At 44.5% G+C, this 18,833-nt stretch overlaps 1 protein-coding gene across 9 annotated transcripts in view; it reads left to right on the top strand.

The window, feature by feature from the left end:
* Positions 1 to 18,833, top strand: part of SLC29A1 (solute carrier family 29 member 1 (Augustine blood group)) — a 1,214,204-nt gene that overhangs the window by 1,074,521 nt on the left and 120,850 nt on the right. For 3 of the 9 annotated variants that reach the window (XM_085610196.1, XM_085610195.1, XM_085610200.1), the window contains one exon: positions 7,155 to 7,228. The exons of the other annotated variants lie outside the window; for them this stretch is intronic. The gene's annotated coding sequence lies outside the window, so the exon portion shown is untranslated. The remainder of the gene's footprint in view (positions 1 to 7,154; positions 7,229 to 18,833) is intronic. 9 annotated transcript variants of the gene reach the window in all.

Genomic DNA, 18,833 nt, shown 5'->3' with positions numbered 1-18,833 from the left:
CTACTAGATCTATGGAGGGAAGCCAACCCCAGGTCTAGGCAATACACATATTTCTCACATGCTCAAAAAACATATGCACGCTTAGATTATTTTTCAGGGACTAAGGAAGTATGCAACATTATGGGAGAGGTGGAGATAGAACCGGCAGCGCTCTCAGACTATGATGCAGTGACTCTCTCATTAAATTGTCCCCCTCAGAAGAAACATTTCGGGACCTGGGGACTGGGAGAAACAATACTCCTCCGCCCTGCGGTAAAACAACAGATCACAGCTGCCATACACAACTACCTCGACCTTAATGACCCTTCAGACATAACCATTTCCACACTCTGGGTAGCACTGAAGACAATGGTGATAGAAGAGCTTATAGCCATATCCGCCGCTGATAATAAAGCTTGCAAAGAAAAGTGAGGCCAATTAACGGCCCAGGTCAGGGAATTAGAACGCGTCCACAGCCGTACAGGAGCGTCGAGAGTGTGGCGTCAACTCCGTGCAGTAAGAGCCCAGTTAGCGGGATTAGACATGTATAAGGCAGAATATGCTCCCTTAGGTTGAAGCAGTCCTTTTACATCGGGGGCAATAAGTCCGGGCGGCTGTTGGCTAATAAGTTTAAGAGCCCAAAGACAGCAGGCGAAGGTCCAATCTCCTAAGACTAGCGGGGGTGAACAGTTGGTAGACGATTACAGTGTAGAAAAAGGAATTCCGGGACTTCTATGCAGAGCTCTATGTGAGGCAAGATTTAGATGCACAAAACATAGCTTCATACCCAGAAGGGGCGAACCCCCCCAGACTGACTACGGACCAAGCAGCCTTACTCGAGGCACCCATTAGGATTGAAGAGGTAATTACAGTGATATCCCGTCTTAAGTCCTTTGAATCTCCAGGCCCCGAGGGATACTCAGCTGGTTTCTATAAATCATTCTGTCATCTGCTAGCCCGGATTGGTTAATTCCTTTGCAGGACCTGGAACGATCCCTTAAAATATGCTAGCGGCGTCCAATGTAGTAATCACTAAGCCAGGAAAGGACAAGCAATCATGCAGCTCCTATCGCCCAATACCTTTGCATTCTTGCAGCGCGCCTAGGCCTCCTGATGCCGGACATTAAAGATCCCGACCATGCCGGATTTATTCAAAACAGGCAAAGTAGTGATAACACAAAACGTATATTACATCTAATTGACAAAGCGAGCTGCTAAAGCTCACCCACGGCCATAATTAGGATAAACGGTACCTCGTCATGCCCCTTTCCATATGCCGCGGTACTAGGCAGGGATGTCTTCTTTCTCCTCTTTTATTTGCCTTATACGTGGAGCCTATGACTCAACGGATTAGGGACAACCCAGAGATTAGCGGCATCCGGTTCAGAGGAGAGGGGCATTCGATTAGTCTATATGCGGATGACATCCTTGCTTCCTTAGATAAACCAGGTATATCATTGCCGGCCTTCCTCAGAGAACTCACCGCCTTTGGTTTAGCTTCAGTGTTCCAAATAAATGTGGGTAAATCACAGGCTCTTGCATTGGTGACCATACGGCATCACTTACCAGCCCTTGAAAAACGATTCCCGGTAAAATGGACCACATCCTTGATACCCTACCTGGGTATCCATCTTGCCCCCACGATTGCAGAAATCCTAACGCTAAATTATACTAAGTTACTCAGACAAATTAGAGACGATCTTAACAGCTGGAAGCGGCACCCCCTATCCCTACTCGGACGAATTGCGGCTGTTAAGATGTCAATTTTACCAAAGGCACTCTATATATTCCAGACGCTATCGCTCTCTACCCCCAGGGGAACGATTATTACGATGCAAAGAGAAACACATTGATTTGTGTGGATGGGGTCCCGACCACGTCTGAGGCGGGAACTGAGCTATCTCAGCCCTGATGAGGAAGGCCTGGGGATTCCAAACTTACAGCGCTACTTTCAAGCGATGCAGATGAGATATATGCTGGAATGGAGTAGAGAGGAATCCGAAAAACACTGGCTTTTTCAAGACAGAGGGATCGTAAGAGTCCCCTTATGGAAGGTGCCGTTCCTCAAGAAGGCGGATAGGCCACAAAGTCTCCAAAACTCTTCCACTACGAAGACGGTGATGGAGGTGTGGGACAGCGTGGCCCCCCGTAGAGGTCTTACTACATTTCCTTCCCCCATAACTCCCTTGTGTGAAAATTGAGATTTTACCCCGGGCCTCGAAGGGAAAGCATTCGAGGAGTGGCATCAGACTCAGTGCTGCGCCACATCCCATATGTTTGATGAAGAGGGAATTATTCCTTCCCACAACAGCGTGTACACTACAATTTCCCAGAAAAGGAAAGGTTACGCTACCTTCAGATAAGACATTGGCAGGTACACCCCACCAACCAACCCACAGTAAGCAGACAGCTAACACGATTCAAAAAATGACTGGTTACAAAACAACACAGACAAGCATCTAATCTCCGAACTATACGTATTCTTGCTACTGCCTGCCTCACTATAACCTACACCCAGCCAGCGGCGGTGGGCGAAAGAACTCGGAAGGGAATTGTCTACTAAGGAATAAGGAATCTGAACACACCTTGTATAGAGGCGGAACCCAAAATAGCTACCTACTGGTATCTGACCCGAGAACGCCTTCACAAAGGGAATCCGGGTCGTAGCCCTAACTGCTGGCGGGGATGTGGATCGATAGGTACGCTGGTACACTTGCTTTAGGAGTGCCCAAACCTAGCAGAATACTGGAATCGAATTTTGGACGAGGTAGATGCACATTTTCGATACACAGATGCCTCGGTTCCAGGCATACACGGTTCTAGGACTAACAAATCCCTTAACATATCCACTCAAATCTCGTAAGGGGAGGCAGATGGGACTGACAATGGGAGCGGCACTCCAGAATATTCTCATTCATTGGGAACTTCTAATATTCCCACACACTTAGGTTGGCTCTATAGATTGTGGTACATCTTGGAGATGGAGAGGATGTCTGCCACTCTTTCAACTACTAAATCCACTTTATGTGAGATGTGGCGACCATTCCTTGCCCTACTGTCCATTAAATTTAGAGAACTTGCCTGCCCAAAATACCTACATATTCTTAGGCTTGCGGAAGCAGAATAGGTCTTGTCACAGACAGTGGTCCACTAATTATCCCCCACCTCACCACTGTAAGGCATTAGATCTCGCTACAGAGTACTGGGAGGAACGGAAGGAAGGGAAGGGAGTTGGGATATGTTTTTCCTTCTTTTCATGTGTTCTTCATTGTGTATGGGAAAATCCACACGAGAAGCGATGCGATGCTCAAGGCGGGGAGTACATTGAGGATATGTGTAAGTAGCATAAATGATGTCTTTCCATGCTTTGACATGTGACAATAAAAGATTTAAACCATAAAATGATTATCCTACCACCTACATTGATACAAAAGATACAATGGATTCATAGAGCCATCTTAAAACCGAATTAAAAACAGTCAATATATAAATTGTGGAGTAACAAGCAAACCTGCCCCACAAGTCTCATGTAGTACATGTTACGGTTATATAAAAACACATCCAACCAATCATTCTCAATATTTGATATACTAGTCATAAGAGATTTTATAGCATACATCAACTTCAGGGAGAGATAACAGAGTCCATTGATCAGAAAGTAAATGAACCAAAGATCCAGGTTTTTCGTATCATTTTTGTTTTGTAGTCCCGCTACAGGAAGTTTGCGGTGCCTTTCGCAGACAGCAAAAATTCAAAGAGTGAGTTTGGTTGTGATTGGAAGTCTTCCTTGCCTATCTTCGTTCCCTGCTCTTTGGGGCTTTCCTACACATTCTTCTTTTTCCCTGTACGTTGAGCTCTTATTGTTTACCCTTGCTTTTGATTGGCTAGTTTGTATCCTAACACTGAAATATATTTTTTCTTTTTTTGCTATTACATCCCATTTATCACACCAGAGGAGTGCATCTCTGCTCATGCATGGCTCGTTCCTCACTCCCATCCCCCATGTCCTCCTCCTCCTTTTTGCTTTACTTTATTGTCATACTCCCTAACGGTGGGACACTGCACATTTCCCCGCTCTCTTATCCACTCGCGGGGCTGTTTATGCCCCCCTACCCCATGTTGCTTCTTCTCATTGCCTTTAGGCTCCCTGTTCCTCTAAAGCTTTTCTTCCCTTCTTAGTCTCTTTCCCTCTGCTTTTTTCTACCACATCCACTCAGCCTTTCCCGCCTGCTATTAGCTTTGTCAATGCCAGATGCTTTTAAAATGCAGGCACCTCAGTAGAGCCAGCAGCGGTGCCTGGCAACCTCGAAAGTCTATTTTTTAATCCTTTACAGATGGCTGCCACGTGGTGTACCACAACTTGGCATGATCCATGGTCTTGAAATTGTAGAATATGTTTATCTACTTTCTATTTTTATTCATTAATTCACGCCAAATCATGTTGGATTTTAACTATTTACTGGATCTCGTTTGGTCTAAATGTTGATAAGTGGTGCTAAGAAAACTGTAAATCCATACCTGCAGGATGCTTACAGCACAAGATCAAAATGGGTTACAGGTGCACAGAATATCTTGTCATCAAGTAGCCCTTATAGCACAAGTCCTGCACAAGGGTACGATTAAACAGTACACTAGAGTACTTTTCGGATGAAATGGTTTGTAGGGTGGAGCAGTAATGCAGACATGACAGCACTCATGACAATGCTACTATTTCAAAGTATTTAAGTAAGTGTGGCAAATTTTACATTTCCATGGATATGTCTCTCCAGAATAACTAGATGGACTTAGCGAATGAGTTCCAACTCATTGTAGGAGTGGGTAACTGAGAGCGTTGGGAGGGTACTCTATAGTACACTCTCCAGCAGATGAAAGGAAAGGAGCCTAGAGCCACCACAGTGAGGGAGTGAGCAGGTGTGTGGTGTGCCACACATTTGTCATTTGTGTGGCAGATGAAGCCTTAGTCTATGCCTATACAAGGTTGGTGGTCGTCTTGGCTGAGTCAAGATGGCAGTACAGCAAAGTGTATTCTCTCTCTTCCCCCCTTCCAGAGAAATCATTTAAAGCCAAGTGTATACGCACCGCTCGATTCACATAGTTTTTAATGTAGCAGGAAGATCTCCCTGTTGCACTTCTTACAAGAGGCCATTTCCAGTGGTTTAGCCTGTGACCTGAGAGAGAATTCCCACTGCTGCACACCTATTCAAACGAGATGAGCTGCATGGCCAAATCCCCAGTCTGTGCCTGTGCTGGTGGAGAAGAAAAGGCCCAATGACAGCCCCTGACTGCCGAGGTAGTCTATCCAATCTACAAAACCAATTAATAAATGTTGTATGCCTGTCATCACAAAGGAAAACATAGTCACAGTTCACTTCAAATATGTAATTGCCAAGGAATTCTACCAAATCAACAGGAAGATGCACTTTAGAATAATTGGTCCTTGCCAGAGTTTTGGGTACTCTTTAAATGTGGGTGGGCAGGTCACTTGTTACGAATGCAACGAAATGCTGATGTCAGGGGCAGAATACCAGCCTCTCCTAATGGAGGAGGAAGTATACTCCAGGGACTAGACTTTGCTGTTTCAACAGGAAAAGAGAAGAAGGAAGACTGTCCGGCATGCAAAGAACTTGCTTTAATTCAGGACACAGCCCAAGATCAGCTCTCCGCTGGTGCTACTGTGAGGAGCTTTGATTTGAGGAGACTGGAGGCTTGCCAATGCTGACCAAGCTGGCCAAAGATTGTGATCACTGAAACCACGGCGCAGAGCAGACCATCAAGAAAGCACAAGCTTTAGCAAGGAGCAATGTACCTGTCTGAGGACTCTCTCTCCCAGGATCATCCTTGCAATCTGTGTTTCCCCTTCAAATACAAGCCAGTGGTGTCTCTTCCCTTGAGGTCCATAATTCTGCTGGACCCGAGAGCCACCACCCTTGACCCACCTTTGCTGCCCTAGCAATGTGCCTGCCTGATCTCAGGGGGTCTCAGAGCAGTGGTGTGTTAATGTGACTGATCTATGCCTCCTGTGTCACTTCAGCTGCGCTGCCAAATTCTTACGGAATCCCTCAACTTCCTGCCAAATGAATCTTCCTTTTGGTTATCCTTTCTACCACCGCACACCTTAATCCCCACTGCTTACATCCTAGTGCAGCTACTCATGTCCTATCCGAACCACTCATAGTGTGTGACTGTACCAAAGACAAAAGAGCAATCCACTCTTAGCACGGCGGCTGCACCTGCGGCCCTTGTTGGCTGCCAAAGAGATGGATCCCAGCTTCACACACAGGGTGTCGTGTCAAAGCCTAATAGCCACCCCCCCCCCTCCCTTCTGCAGCATGGACCACGCACTGCAAGAACCGAGCAAGACTAAAGAAGCTAGCATTATTATATTTTTAGTGAAGGGGCTGCAATTGTCTGGGTTTTGTTATCTGCTGTATTTTTAGAGTAACTGGGAGACAAAGCACACAGTGTTTAGGAGAAATGGCACCCTGTGTAAAAGGGAGGGCAGGTTCCAGATTTGATGTATAGGCTTCTAATGCCATATGTCATTGTGAGGAAGAAGCAAATGTTTCCTATGTGCATGTGTGGGGCTGGTGTTTTGTTTCTCATATTCAGCTGAGTGTTATGAATAGGGTCCCTGAGATTGTGTGATTTTTGTGGATGTGGCCTTTTCTGCATGAGTATGGATTTGTTGCATTTGCCACTTATAATATATCATCTGCAGATTTTAACAAAAAAAAATGTTTCTAGCTCAAATAGATCAAAATGCAGTGACGTGTTGCCGCAGAGTGGATGGCACTTTTCAAAGGCTAACTTCCACTTTCTGTTTATTGTTTTAATAGGGTGTGAAACTTACCTTGACGTCATTGTCATCTCCTCTCCAGCACCGCCCTGGTCTCTGACCTTCCCTCATCTCTGGCTTGTCTCCCCTTTCATTTGGGCTAGACGTGAGCCATGTATTGACAATTGTTACTATTGCACCATACACCATGTTTACACATAATGGCCATTGTCATGTGATGTTAAATCAATAAAAAATACTTGTTAAAAAAAGGGTGTTAAACTCGCCCCCCCCCTTTGTCCAGTGTTAGGCTGTGAAAAATTACAAAATAAGGAAGTAATAATGTCAAAATGTGCTGCATTGCACTGAATAATTTGCCTTTTCTTGTCTAATAATTTAGTCATCCTGCAGCATAATTTGGCCCTCCCCTGCCGCATAATTTCAGTGGCGCTGTTGGAGAGTGTGGTTACTTTGGTGAGTACTGTTGACCACAAATGGTGGGTGTCATTGAGGTGTTACAGTTAAGAGAAGGTGGGGGGCTTCTTAAGGGAAAGCTCCAAAAGGAAGGGTGGTTAGTGTGTGTTTAAACACACGATTATTAGTGTTTTAAGGGATGTGAAATGAATGGAGTATTGTCTGGTGCTTGCATAAGTTTGCCCTTTTTTGATGGCATATGTACGCTTTTTGACATAGGCATTTTGATAGGGTGTGTTGTTTTGTTATAGGGAATTGTAAAGCACGTTTCATCCTCAATCAGGCCTGGAAGTGTACGCATGTGCTGTAGTTTTATTCTTCACATTGAAAGAGCTGCCTCAAAATGCCAGTCTGCACAGTGGTGCTGGCATAAGAGGTACAAGCACACGGTATAGGACCTCTTGTGAAGAAGGATCTACATGCCAGGAAGTCAATTTTCCATTCTCAAAAATTAGAAGTTTTACGGTAATAATGAATTGAAAATATGTGTACGTTTTGTAAATGTACCTAACAGCACAGTACCCTGCCCCGACGAAAAGAGCATACTTAATTCAGCGTCCCGAGACACCCCGGCCCTTCCCTAACCTCCCTGGGCCTCCGCCATCGGGTCTTCATCTCTCCCCTGATCCTCCATCCTCACCCCGGGCCTCATCCATCTCTTCTCCGGGCCTCATCCATCCTCCCCCGGGTCTCGTCCATCCTCCCCGGCTCGGCCCTCAATCTCTTTACCGGGCCTCTTCCATCCTCCCCCGTGCCTCAATCTCTCTACCAGGCCTCCATCTCTCTACCGGGCCTCCTCCATCTCTCTCAACCGGGCCTCCTCCATCTCTCTCAACCGGGCCTCCTCCATCCTCCAGGCCTGGATGCAGCGCTCAAGGAGCCGCGACCTGGCTCCGGGGCCATCACAAACTCTCCATTCGAAGGTATTTTAAAGATGGCGCCGGCCACAGCGCTTCCGCTTCCGGGTTAGAGGGCGAGCGTGGTCCACACTGCCTTCTAGCCTCAGGCCCCTGGGAGAGAAAGGAACCAATCAGCGCCGCCCTGGCGGGCAGAGCGGGCCCTGGATGGGACAGGTGAGCCCTAGAGGAGGCCGAGGTGCACTTTAACCTCTCTGTAGGCAGGGCCCGCCCCTTGGAGCTGTGGTGGGGCCCTGGGACCTCCAGGGCCACAGCCAGGGACCCTAAGCCCCGCCCCCGGGGTCTGAAGCATAAGTGTGTGGGAGCTGTGTGGGAGGGTTGTACTCACCAGCTCTGGAGGGGGAGGGCTGGGGCAGGGTCAGTCACTGACCATGTCACTGATCTCCTCCAGCCCCACTGGCTGCAGTTCACCAGCTGCATCCCAAGTCAAAAGAAATATCTTTATAGAGTCTGTCTGAAGCCATCTGATGACTCCAGCAGTTCTATTTTAGTAATTGCCTGAGCAGGGCATCCCAGACCACCCTGCAGTATGTGCATAGGGCGAAATGTTTAAATGATGTGACCCCAGAGTCCCCACCTGAAAGTGTGTGATAATAGTTTACTACTCAAGGAATTCTAATTGTCAACTTTAGTGGATTACTCTAGGAACTATTTTCACCACACAGTTTTGAACACACAGGTAAGTACCACGTAAGTAAGTACAGGGTATAGGTTTTTACCATGCATCCTTTGCCAGTCAGTACTTTTCCTCGCAGGTAAGTATTTTGTAAAATAACCTCATTATAATTTTCTTAAAGGAAAATAAATTGTATGTAGCGGTAAAGGGAGGTAAGGGTTTATGTTTAGGGGTGGGTAGTGATAAAGGGGGATAAGGGAGATTATCGGGTTTGGAACTTGGAAAAGGGAGGTAAGGGCATTATTACGTAAGATTACTTTTAGGATTTAGGTGACAGTAGAGGTAAGGGTAATTTTAGGGTTTTGGGGTGTGTAGAGGTAAAGGGTGGTAAAAGTAATTTTAGGGTTTAGTGGTAGCTAGAGGTAAAATATAGGTATGTAAAGAGGGTTCAAGGGTCTCCCCCCCAAAAAAAAATGTGTGTGTGTGTGTGTATACACACACACACACACACAAAGTTACGTTCACCTCTGTGTTGTTATACTTATGACCTAGTTACCATGGGAAACAGATTTTCTGTTTTGCTAATAACTTTGGCATTATTTGACGAATCTTCACACATCTCTCCCCCAAAAATATTCATACCCTTCAGCTTCTTCCTGGGTGGAAGTTTTGGGGTGATCTGTCAAGTGGGGATAAGGAAAAAGAGTGGGGGGCAAAGCGCAATTTCCATAGGAGTTTTTAAACATGGCTACAGTTTAGTCATCTGAACAGATGAGCACCAAATTTGGTAGAAAGCTAGATCTTTGCCCAGAAAGTGTGCTTTTTATGATATGGTGTAAATCTGTTCTGTAGTTTTTGAGAAATTAGAATTTAAGGTTAAGAATTTAAAGGTATCTGGGCAATTGGGTTTGTTGGACTCCTGTGGGAGTCCCACGGGCACGCAACTTTAAAAGATAGAGCGAGCTTTTTGGCTAAGCTGGCTTTCTTTTCCCGTCTGCTGCTTTGCTCCCACAGGAACAACAGTCTTCTGTGAGTCCCAAGGGAGCTCGCACTCTGATCCACTGCCCGCAAGCAGAACAAAAATGTTGCGGTTGTCGGGCCCCGTGGCCAACTCCACACCTCATACAACCAAAGGCTTTGCAGGGGTTGCAACGGGGTGTTGGATGCAAGACCTGGCCTGGCTGGGGAGTTTTGCGCCCGCAGATGGATGGGTATGGTAATAACCTAATACATTACGTAAAATAAATTGCAGAAATTCACTGGGGGGAAAAACAAAGGTAAAAGTGACTTTATAATTAGATGAAAATATAAGTTAAAAACAAACATTTTAAACTAACAAAAAAAACTGAAATACACCTGTTATACTTAAATGAAGTAACTGTAACTTGTGCACTAACCGTGCACTGCTTATGACCTCTCATATGACCTCACATATTACATCACTCATTCAATGTTCTTTGATATCATTGAGAATTTCACTGATGACTTCTGAATGGCATAATTAATGTCATCACTGGATATGTGCAACCTCTTGCCCAGAGTCACATGGTGCTGGGCTGACCTGCCACTGGCACCATGTGACTCTGGGCTATAGCTTGCTTAATCTTCCCAACGGCCCCCAGTGCCGAGATGTCTTTGGGTAGCTGTTTGCGCTTTACAAATACTGGATTTACATATGGCGAGTGAAAAAGTTATAGCTACTTCATTTAACTATAACTGGTGAAATTCCGTATTTTTTCATTTTTTTAAAGTATTACGTTTTAACTTACATTTTCACCTAACTATAAATTCACTTTAACCCTTGTTTTTTATCTATTTATCTAGATATGAATACACAAAAATGCATGGTAAAGTTCCATGATGCATCATGTAAAAGTCAACACCTTGTATTGCATGCGTGGTAATGACAAGGGCTATAATGGCTGATATTCCTCCAGCATAATTGTACGAAAACTTCAGGATGAGTGTGGATTACTATGGGACGATACTATGATAACTTCAGGATGAGTGTGGATTACTATGGGACGATACTATGATAACTTTAGGATGAGTGTGGATTACTCTATGCTGAGCCTCTAACACCTTCAGGATGAGTGTGGATTGCTCTGGGAAGATTGTTTGACAACTTCAGAATAAGTACAGATTACTCCACCGTGATTTTATGACCACTACAGGATGAGTACATATTACGCCAGGGTGATTCAGTTACAACTTCAGGATAGTGCTGAACTACTGCTGATGAATCCACAAAATTTTCCAAGCATTTCTAGTGGCCCACATACACTTTATCCTCTTCATTCCAGATCTTCGATGTGCACCACCAGCACAGTCTGACACACTCTCACTCATGTCAAAACTCTGATTTTGGTCCTGCCTTACAGTATCTACATTTGGGTTTCATCTATTCTTTACCCAGAAAAATAGTGTTGATAGTACGGCTATTTGTGAGAAGGACAGGTGTCGATGAAGTTAAATGGTGAATTCATGGCAAGAGGCGCTGTGGCCGAGTTTTGGTGGGTATTTTGTGGGAGAAGATACTAGAACATGGTGCAAGAAAACAACAGTGGGCAAAGGGAGCTGTGACTACAGATGGGTGTCTGTAGTAACTGACTAATTGAAGCTGTGAGTGGCCAGTATGAGTAGGTGAGTAATGGAGGTAGGGAACCTGTGAGTGATTGTAGGTCAAGAATGGAAGTTTGGAGAAATTGGAAAATGTTAATAGGTGAGCAATTGATGGAAACGTTTGGAGCGATTTAGTGTCAGCACAATAATAACTGCGGGCAAAGGAAGCTATGACAGTATGTAGGTGAATATGTGAGAGCAGCTAAATAAATACGGATTGAAGTTGTAACTGATGTGTGTTTGCAGATGAGCATATGTTGAAAAGTTAACCTTGAGGAACAGGGTCTAGTTAAGAGATTATGGGTAATGAAGTATTTGTAGGTGGTTTATGCAGGTTAGGGAAGTGTGGTTCAGTGTCTGAGAAGTGTGCTTGGTTTTTCAGCTGATTAATGTAGATTGAGGAAAGCTGTTAGTGTCTACAGATGACCTACTTATTGGCAAAAAGGCAGCTGCAAGCAAATTAACTCATGCATGTGAGCAGTTGAGGGCACTCTGTGAGTAGCTGCTTTGCTGAGGGCTGAAGAATTTGTGAGTAGTTGAATATCTATCAGAAAGATTCAGCTGAGGGAAGGAGTTGTGAGTTTCACGTGTTAGATAGTAGTAAGTCTTCTCTTTTTCTTTTGATTTCTGGTTACTGCAGTTTCTTTTATCCATTATAAACAAATGTCGGCAAGTGCCCGAATGCAAAGATAAGTAAGTCCAAATAGCCTAATCTATTTGATATGAAATAACTTAAAAGCTCTGCATTTTAGGACGGGGAAACCTGCGATTGACCTAGTGCCTGCCAATGGTGCATATCGAAGCCTAGCCTGGATAAATGTGGGGCCCGGCTTGGATGTCTGGACATTTAGATTATGTTCTGGGATGTGGTGTTAGGTATGGCCTGGGTTGGAGATTAAGCCTACATTGGAAGGTGGGGTTGGTGGCCAGTTTAGGGTCCAGAGCTTCTGAACATAGAGTTCAGGCCTGTTCGTTTGGGCATTGGTTTCTTGATTGTCATTGTCTGGACTCACGAGCATGGTCTGTCTGGAGTTTGAGACCGCATGCATCGGAAATGATTTTGGGAGTCTGGACCTAGGTCCTGTCGTTAGGATTCTAGACTACATGTATCACGGTGGGAGTTGAGCACCTGTGTGTGAGGGTTGGAAGCCGAGTGCCTGTGTTGGGCATTAAATTTGGAGTGCGGATGGATGCTGAGTGTATCCATGCAAAGTTCAAGAAAAAATCGTAGTCTTATAGTCACACAAAAAGTTCTTTTGTGAGTAAGGTTGACAAATATAGCCTTTTTCTTTGATAGTTCTTTTATTCTCCTTAATTTATCTCTTGAAATTTCAGTGTGTCATTTTAGTTGTTGACACTTCCAAATCAGCTGACACTTGTTTTGCCCCCTGTGAGGCTCTGTGCGCTTTCCCAAGGCTGTATTGTTTTAAGAAGAACGTCAGTTTGAGCTTATTTGTTCATTCTCAAGTATATCCAACTTTATGAGTGAAAAGTGTCTCTAAATTCCTTGTGATATCTAACATGCATAGCCCCCAAAGTGAGCTTATATAGGGTGACTGTGAGAATATGTCGTCAAAGTTGCATTGATTTATATTTTATCATTTTGCCATTATATGTTATGTGCTCAGTTTGGAGGTTAGGACGAGCCAACCCTGTTTGGTCAAGCACTGGCATGCAAGGTGTGTTATTTACAGAGATAACTATTGATATAAAGTAAAATTTATTGCGATTTGTGCAGCATACAACATAATAAAATAAAATAATATAAAAGTGAAATTAAATGCCAAATGAGAGTATAAGTAGAATTAGAACTATGTCCCATCAGTTTTAGTGTGGGAGTGTATGCAAACAATAGTTGGTTTACCTCACAAAAACATAGGCTAAGTCCTCCAATTAGGTGAGATCTGTGGTTCAAGAGCACGATAGTTAAGTTTCTCTCGACTCATTTTTACGTAAAGTTAACAAGTTTTGTGACTTTTACGATTGTATTCTGGAACTTGTAACCTCTGCATAGAGATCCCAGCTTGCAAAGTATTGTTGGATTTATGTAAAACACAGAGTGGCTGATGATGCCACAATGAACGGGGCTGTATACAATTGTGGGCCCGCTCCCTATCCGCTGCCCCTTACCCACAGAACCCTTTCTGCCCCTCCCCAGGCTGGCTTATACCTTTACTTAAACCTTTTCTGATAGGTTATCTACGCCCGTTTGTCAGTCCGTCCCTCTGTCTGTCTGTTTCAACATCTCCGCTTCTGGCTGTTTTGCTGCTAGTTCGAAGTATTTTTGCACCAGTACTGTGTAGTTATGAGTAAAACTGGATGGATTGGACATTTACCCTTTTGGTAAATTTTTGTAGACTTAAAACCGCCCAGAATTCACCATTCCATGACGTTTTGCTGCTTACATTTAGCACCTGCTAGGAACAGGTATAAAATGTGGGTGGGGTGACATGTGAGGGAGGGGGTAAGAGAGAGTAGGGACAGGAAGGGAAAGACTATTTCTAGAATGAGTGCACTGTTTGCTCCCCCATTAGAAAACAAAAAAATTTCATGTAATTTTTATTAATTGATTTTTTTGTATTCCTCTCCCCCTAACCCTCACCCAGCCAATAATACTGCTACAAATAATTGAGTCAGGTTCTCTCACACATGGAAAAACATATGAAGAATCCAAACTACTTGGAATCAGGCGGGGTGGAATTCCACAAATTAATTCTTCTCTGCTTCACTTCCAATTTGGCCCAGATTGGAATTTCTGTTGTAGGTTGGGCGTGTTTTGGACTGTTCTACTTGGAGCTGTCACACGGCCTCAGATTCACTTAAAAGCCCAGTCTTGTATACAGGCATGCAGAGAAACTAGGACAGAGCACAAAAATCAAAGGCGATGGGAGGATGCTTGCAAAAAAGTCTAACCACTGACAATTGCTCGGGTGGCATTCCAACCCATTTTTTTGGGGTTGCGTGTGTTCTGGTTCAGGGAGGACCTCACTGGTGGTTCAGACTGGACTGTTCCGATTGGAGTAGGTACAAGACTGATTTACATATGGATGGGTCCAAACTAAGGTGGCCTAGTATGAAAAAGAAATGGGGTGGAATTCTACCCTGATTCCTCCCATCACCTTTTCTGTGTTTGATGTACCAGTCTAAGTGGCAAGGGTATGCCCAGATGTAGGCCCCGTTCTCACTGGGCCACTGGAACCAAGCTACACCCGACTGAAGAGCCCCAATCAGGGAGAAACCCGTCTTTTGTTGCTTGTGTTCTGTATTTGGGAAGGCCTAGCCTGGCGGTTCGGACTGGACTGTTCCTATTGGAGCAGGGTCAATACTCATTTGCATGTGGCTGGCTCGAAACTGAGGCTCACACTCGACCTGAAGATATTGGAGTGCTTTACATGAGCACCAGTGACGTTACACAGGGATCTTTTTTTTGTAGACACAGGGAGATTAAGTGATTTGCCCAAAATCGCAGGATGGGTTGGAATGCTTCCCTGGGCAATTGCCAGTGAATAGACAAATTGCAAGCATTCCTCCCATCACCTTTTGTGTGTTTGATTTGCCACCCTAAGTGGTAAGGGTATGCCTAGGCATAGGTCCTGTGCTCACTGTGCCACTGGAACCAAGCTGCGTCTGAGTGAGAGGGTCACCCTTTGGTTGCGAAGTTAAGAAACAAAGGCTGGCAAAAGTTCCCAACTTCGCTGAAGTGATCCTTAACACACCTAGATGATTTCTATCTACAGGACGTCATGCCATTTAACATACAAAGATATGAAAAGGGATTGGAATGGGGCAAGTAATGTGGGATGAGGTAGATGGGGGGGCTCGAGCATTGGGATGGTGAGGGGTTGCTCAGAGAGAGATATTTTAGCAGAAAGGGAGCTCATGAAATACAGTATGGAGTGGGATGCAGGCTCTGTGAAGAGGACCTGCCGCGGTGGGAGCAGGGCCGGCTGGGTACTCAAAGATGCCCTGGCAATTTAGTCAGATCACCTCCTTTAAAGAGTGGTGGTGCAAGTCTGAAGTACTGCTACTTTTGTTACTGGGGTCCGATATTGCAGCACCAGTGCAAAACCGGCCCCAAGTAACAAAACTGGCCCCCACTGCTGCAAAACCGGCCCTCGCCCTTCCAGCCTCCCGGTGAAATGCCCACTGCCTGGTACAGCCAGTCCGGCCCTGGGTGGGAGAGGCAACTGCTTAGTGTCGGAAGTCCACCTGCTGCTATTTGCAGCTCCTCACAGCCTAAGGAAAGGCTTAATGCTTCACTGCTTGACTGCTGATGCTGCCAACGTTTAGAAAGGATATGAAGTTACGAAGCACCTGAATTCACAGTTTAGCACAATCCAAGTCAGAAGGTCAAGATAGCAGATAATACAGACTGCCACACAACTTGCCTTTTTGTTGACTTAGTGGCCGATTTAGTGTATGGTGCATATTTAGAGATGGCCGCCAGCCCAGCTGTGATCTCCATGACTACAGAGCACCGCCATCACGTGCGGACCGAGGATTTGATGGACAGGATGCGCCACCATTACTGTTTCAGATGACCATGTCTGCTAAACTCTAAATCAGCCCCTTAATATTCACCATTGCATTTCCCTTCCCCAAAACACCATTGCCAAATACTGAGAGACTTGCCTAGAATGCCCAATTTGCATATAATTAATAGTATGTATTGATTGTTTTGACGCTTGATGTCTGCCAAGATATTATCACTAATCATTTATCAGGAGAACACTATCTGCGATGCGGCTTAAAAATGCAAAGATAAAATCTTTGTATTGATGGAGTAGAGGTCAAAATGTTGGCTTGTTCTGAGGATGTTGCAATCGAATCTTCGGATATCAGTAAAGCTGTGACCACAATCAAGGAAGATGAATGCTTAGGGAAACTTTCTTTCTCTAATTTAAACCTGGCTGAAATGCAAATATGTTGAATCACAGATTGGACACACAGGAGAGCCACGTTGTTCCAAAAACTGTTTATCCTGGCATCAAAATATGTGGTAATGTTGGCCAGATTGTTCGCATTAATTATGATACCCTTCTCAAAGAATGCACAAATAGAATGCAGAATCTGCACCAGCTGCCAATCAGCTTAGTGGATCACTGCAATCCAGTTAAAATAAATATACTCCCCAAATTTCTCTGTTTTTTGAGATCAGTCTTCAGCCTTTTCCGTCTCTTGGATGACGCTGTGTGGAAGCAAGGAGGGACATTCGTTATATCAAATTACTCTTAAAGCAAGGTGATTGGACCTTTCCCAATTTCAAACGCTATCATTGGGCTGCAGTAGGGAAGCATGCCAGTCGCTTCTTTTTTCTTAAATGTGATCAGATTTATTTCTGTTTAGCATCTGTGCATGGCGAAGGATGCAAGTGGCTGGCTCGTAAGATTTACAGAATGTTACTACTACAAAATTCAGGCTTAAGGTGATTAAGGCTGCCAAAAAGGGCCATTTGGTGGCCCTGGTGCTCAGTGATCGGGATACAAAGAATTTGTTGTTGCACTCCGCTTTCAGGAGCATTGTCTTCACCGGATATATTTAGCTGTTATGTGGGCAAAGCCGGGGCTCAGAGGAGTCTGATTGTGGTCCGTCAGCTTCTTCAAGATGAATTATTTCTCTGGTTTAATGAAGTCCAGAGAGAATTTGTTCTTGCTTGCAATAGGTTCTTTATGTGACTTTTTTCCACAAAACTGTTCCATCTGTAAGGTTCTGAAAATGGACAAATGATGGGCTCGGATGTGTCATAATCGTGAGTTGGAAGATGCCGTCTACCAAGGACCAAGGGGGCAGAGGTGACTCTGTAAGGCTTGAGGGCCATTAATGGGCTAACTTCTTCAGGATGGCACTGTGTTTATCTTTGCGCTAAATTCTTTTTTTTTTTAAATCTGTGTGCAGGTTTTCTTTATATTTATGAGTATTAAATAGCATGCAATTTTGTATTTTTCTTCTTTCTCCCTCCCAAAAAAATCAAGTAACAATACGTCAGTCTGAAAATGTCCAGCAGGTTCAGCTTTCCCATACGACGTGAACCCAATTGGTAAATGTGATCTTAAAGTCATCAGTAAGAATCCTCACATCATCAGAAACAATCACTTCTTGAGAAGTCATCAGATGCTCCTTTTATATTGTCCGCCCGTCCCCCAGTACAATCCCCTCTATTGAAGTCATCAGATATTGATTTTGAAGTCCTCCTCAAACCATCAGGCACAGGGTTCTATGGTTTACTGATGACTTTAGGAGCCGGGTGATGTCTGATGACGTGAAAATGACTTCCAAGGTAGTTGGACACTGTACCTCTATTGACACTGGAAAAGCTTCTCAAGTAATCCTGTTCGACATGGGCATTTCTCAACGGGGACACCAACCCTGCCCCGGGGGGGGGGGGGGGGGTTGAATCCAAGAACATGCCCGGGCTGATGGAAGCTAAAGCAGTGGTTTAATGCGCCTCAAGCGTAGACCTGTGTGCAGTTTACAAGCAACGCATGGTACTCAACTTGGCTCTGGATGGGTTTCACCCTTCCAAAGGCAATAAGACAAGTAACAATGAGTTGAATAATTAAATTAGCTATTTACAGCGCCTGAAAACCACAAAAAATGTTTTACCAAGCACAATATAAAATGTTATAGGTATACTGAAGAAGTCCAGCTTGAAAATTAATCAAACATTACAATATGTAGTAATGTAGTCTGTCGAAATGAACTACTTTAACGTTACTGACGCTATTCTTTACCCCACAAAAATAATAGATATGTTTGTATTGATGGAATGTACAGTAGTGCTATATCTTTTCGATAGGTAGATTTGGCCGCGGTATTGGTTAGAACAGCGCTGGTTGTGTAGGTGAGGTCAAGGGACAGTGAAAGACAGTGGTTACCTGTACGGTGGAGTGTCGTTTTAAACCTTTAGGTGAGGGGGTGTAGGTTTACGCACAAGGTGGGGTTTGGATTTTAGGAATGATAGGGTAGATTTGGATTTGAGAATGATGAGGTGCAACTGGGTTTAGTCTTGAGTTGGTGTAGGGTCTTGTGTAGGGATTTAGTTTAAGACTGAGGGGGTGTAGCTTGAGACATAGGTGACACTTATGTGTGAGTTAGCATAGGCTGGTAGGTTTATGTATAGAGTGAGGTTTGAGATTCATGAGGTGTATGTTCGGGTATAGAGTTGGTAGTAAGAATGAGAGGTTGTGCACGGCATCTTGGGATGGGTTTAAGAGTGAGAGTTGTGGGTTTGGGCAAAGGATGAGTATAAGGGATGTGGGTAATGTGTAGGGTGGTGTTGAGGGAAGGGGCTTAAGGGTTTCGGCATGGGACGGCGTTCAAGAGTCCTGGTTCTGGGATCAGATGTAGGGTGGGACTTAAGAACGACACTTGAGGCTTGAGTTCTAGTGTTGGCTTTAAGTGAGAGGGTTGTGGGTTGAGCATTGCTGTTTAAGAATGAGGGTTGTTAGTT

The sequence above is a fragment of the Triturus cristatus genome, chromosome 6 (genome assembly GCF_964204655.1).
Source record: "Triturus cristatus chromosome 6, aTriCri1.1, whole genome shotgun sequence".
NCBI lineage: Eukaryota > Metazoa > Chordata > Amphibia > Caudata > Salamandridae > Triturus > Triturus cristatus.
This window is presented reverse-complemented; position numbering and strand designations above follow the sequence as displayed.